Genomic DNA, 3948 nt, shown 5'->3' on the forward strand with positions numbered 1-3948 from the left:
CACCGCAGGATATTTACTGTAGTGCAAATCAAAGTTTTGGGTATGTTCTAAGTATCCCAAAACTCGTTTCATTGCCATCCAATGAGATTGACCTGGATTGCTCGTGTATCGACTCGGTTTACTTATAGCACAAGCTATATCTGGTCGTGTACAATTCATGATGTACATTAAGCATCCCAACACACGAGCATAATCCAATTGTGATATGCTTTGGCCTTTGTTCTTTGCTAATGCAAGATTCACGTCAATTGGAGTCTTTGCAACTTTAAAGCCTAAGTGCTTGAATTTTTCAAGTACTGTCTTAATATAATGAGATTGTGACAATGCCAGACCTTGAGGAGTCTTTTGGATCTTAATCCCCAGAATTAAATCCGCAATTCCCAAGTCCTTCATATCAAACTTGCTAGTTAGCATACGCTTAGTAGCATTTATGTTGGCAATGTTATTACTCATTATCAGCATATCATCCACATATAGGCAAACAATGACTATGTGATTTGGAACATTTTTAATGTACACACATTTATCACATTCATTTATCTTAAAACCATTTGACAACATTGTTTGGTCAAATTTCGCATGCCATTGTTTGGGTGCTTGTTTTAGTCCGTAGAGGGACTTAACAAGTCTACATACCTTCTTTTCTTTACTTGGAACTACAAACCCTTCAGGTTGTTCCATGTAAATTTCTTCCTCCAAATCTCCATTTAAGAAGGCTATCTTTACGTCCATTTGATGAATTTCAAGACTATAAACTCTGCAGCTAATGCTACTAACATCCGTATGGACGTAATCCTTGTAACTGGGGAGTATGTATCAAAGTAGTCAAGACCTTCTCGTTGTCTATACCCTTTGACAACAAGTCTTGCCTTGAATTTATCAATAGTGCCATCATCTTTCATTTTTCTCTTAAAAATCCATTTAGAACCCAAAGGTTTATTTCCAGGAGGAAGATCAACCAATTCTCATGTATGGTTGTTCAATATGGATTCTATTTCACTATTGACTGCCTCTTTCCAGAACAATGATTCCGAAGAAGACATAGCTTCTTTAAATGTTCGAGGCTCATTTTCCAATAAGAAAGTCACAAAATCTGGTCCAAACGAAGTAGACATTCTTTGACGTTTACTACGTCTTGGATCCTCCTGATAAAATGTACTTTCTTTTGTTTCTTCCCGAGGTCATTTAGATCCTTCACCAAACAACTCACATTCCTTTTTATACGGATATATATTTTCAAAGAGCTCAGTATTATCTGATTCTATAACCGTATTATTATGAATGTCAGGATTTTCTGATTTATGAACCAGAAATCGATATGCTTTACTATTGGTCGCATATCCTATGAAAACAAAATCAACTATTTTCTGTCCTATTTTTACCCCTTTTGGGTTTAGGAACTTGCACTTTTGCCAAACACCCCCACACTTTCAAATAATTCAAGTTGGGGTTCCTTCCTTTCCATTTTTCATATGGAATGGATTGTGTTTTGCTATGGGGTACTCGATTTAGTATCCGGTTAGCCGTAAGAACGGTTTCCCCCCACAAGTTCGGTGGCAAACCAGAACTTATCAACAATGCATTTATCATCTCCTTTAATGAACGATTCTTTCTTTCCGCAATCCCATTGGATTGGGGCGTGTAAGGGGCTGTTGTTTGATGAATAATTCCATATTCTAAAGGAGATTCTTATTCACCACCCCTATCACTTCTTATCATTTTGATTTTCTTGTTAAGTTGTGTTTCAACTTCATTTTTGTATTGCTTAAATGCGTCTATTACTTCATCTTTACTATTAAGTAAGTAAACATAGCAATATCGAGTACTGTCGTCAATAAAAGTTATGAAATACTTCTTTCCACCGCGAGATGGTATTGACTTCATATCACAAATATCTGTATGAATTAAGTCTAAAAGATTTGAATTCCTTTCTACCGACTTATAAGGATGTTTAACATACTTAGATTCCATACATATTTGACATTTTGATTTTTCGCATTCAAACTTAGGCAATATTTCCAAGTTAATCATTTTCCGCAAAGTTTTATAATTGACATGACCCAAACGTACATGTCATAAATCATTTGACTCAAGTAAGTAAGAAGAAGTTGAAGTCTTATTATTATTGTCAACAACTATTACATTGAGCTTGAAAAGGCCCTCGGTGAGGTAACCTTTTTCCTACAAACATTTCATTCTTACTTATTAAAACCTTGTCGGATACAAAAACACACTTGAAACTGTGCTTTACAAGAAGTCTAGTAGAGAAGCTGAAGTCTTTACTATTGCTTCATATTTTTTCAAAAGGAGATTCATATTCACCACCCCTATCACTTCTTATCATTTTGATTTTCTTGTTAAGTTGTGTTTCAACTTCATTTTTGTATTGCTTAAATGCGTCTATTGCTTCATCTTTACTATTAAGTAAGTAAACATAGCAATATCGAGTACTGTCGTCAATAAAAGTTATGAAGTACTTCTTTCCACCGCGAGATGGTATTGACTTCATATCACAAATATCTGTGTGAATTAAGTCTAAAAGATTTGAATTCCTTTCTACCGACTTATAAGGATGTTTAACATACTTAGATTCCACACATATTTGACATTTTGATTTTACGCATTCAAACTTAGGCAATATTTCCAAGTTAATCATTTTCCGCAAAGTTTTATAATTAACATGACCCAAACGTACATGCCATAAATCATTTGACTCAAGTAAGTAAGAAGAAGCTGAAGTCTTATTATTATTGTCAACAACTATTACATTGAGCTTGAAAAGGCCCTCGGTGAGGTAACCTTTTTCCTACAAACATTTCATTCTTACTTATTAAAACCTTGTCGGATACAAAAACACACTTGAAACCGTGCTTTACAAGAAGTCCAGTAGAGACTAAATTCTTCCTAATTTCGGGAACATGAAGGACGTTGTTCAAAGTCATGACCTTTCCAGAAGTCATCTTGAGAAATATCTTCCCATATCCTTCAATTTTTGTTGTAGCAGCATTTCCCATTGAAAGCGCCTCTTCTGGTCCAGTAGAAGCATAGGTAGAAAATGCTTCCCTCACAGCACAAACATGGCGAGTGGCTCTAGAATCAATCCACCACTCCTTAGGATTTCCTACCAAATTGCATTCAGAAAGCATGGCACACAAGTCATCAACATCATCATGCTTTTCTACCATGTTTGCTTGACCCCTTTTCTTGTCTTTCTTCCGAGCACGACACTCCGTAGATTTGTGTCCGGTTTTTCCACAGTTGTAGCAGTTTCCACTGAACCGCTTCTTGCTTGGGTTGTATTTCGGACCAGAATCCTTCTTTCTCTTTTTGTTATCTTCAACAATATTTGCTCCCATTATTGTTGAATTTCCACGGCCTCTTCTCTCAGCAGCTTTGTTGTCCTCTTCGATTCTCAATCGAACAATGAGATCTTCAAGGGACATCTCCTTTCGTTTGTGTTTCAAATAATTTTTGAAGTCCTTCCACAATGGAGGCAACTTCTCAATTATTGCTGCTACTTGGAATGCTTCATTGATGACAAGACCTTCAATGAAAATTCCGTTAGTAAAATTACTAAAAATTTTACTTTCAACATCAGTATTCTTTTGAAATATACCTTCAGCAAGTAGATCATGAATAATTACTTGCAATTCCTGGACTTGGGTAATAACAGACTTGCTATCTACCATTTTGTAGTCCAAAAATTTTGCAGCCACGAATTTCTTCATCCCGGCATCTTAAGTTTTGTATTTCTTTTCAAGCGCATTCCACAATTCTTTTGATGTCTCCAAGCCACTGTATACATTATACAGATTATCATCTAGTCTGCTAAGAATATAATTCTTGCACAAAAAATCAGAATGCTTCCACGCCTCAATCACGAGAAAGCTTTCATTCTCTGGAGTTTCATCTGGCAGATCAGGAACATCTTCCTTGATGAACTTCTGT

This window comes from Nicotiana sylvestris, chromosome 12 (assembly GCF_000393655.2).
Source record: "Nicotiana sylvestris chromosome 12, ASM39365v2, whole genome shotgun sequence".
NCBI lineage: Eukaryota > Viridiplantae > Streptophyta > Magnoliopsida > Solanales > Solanaceae > Nicotiana > Nicotiana sylvestris.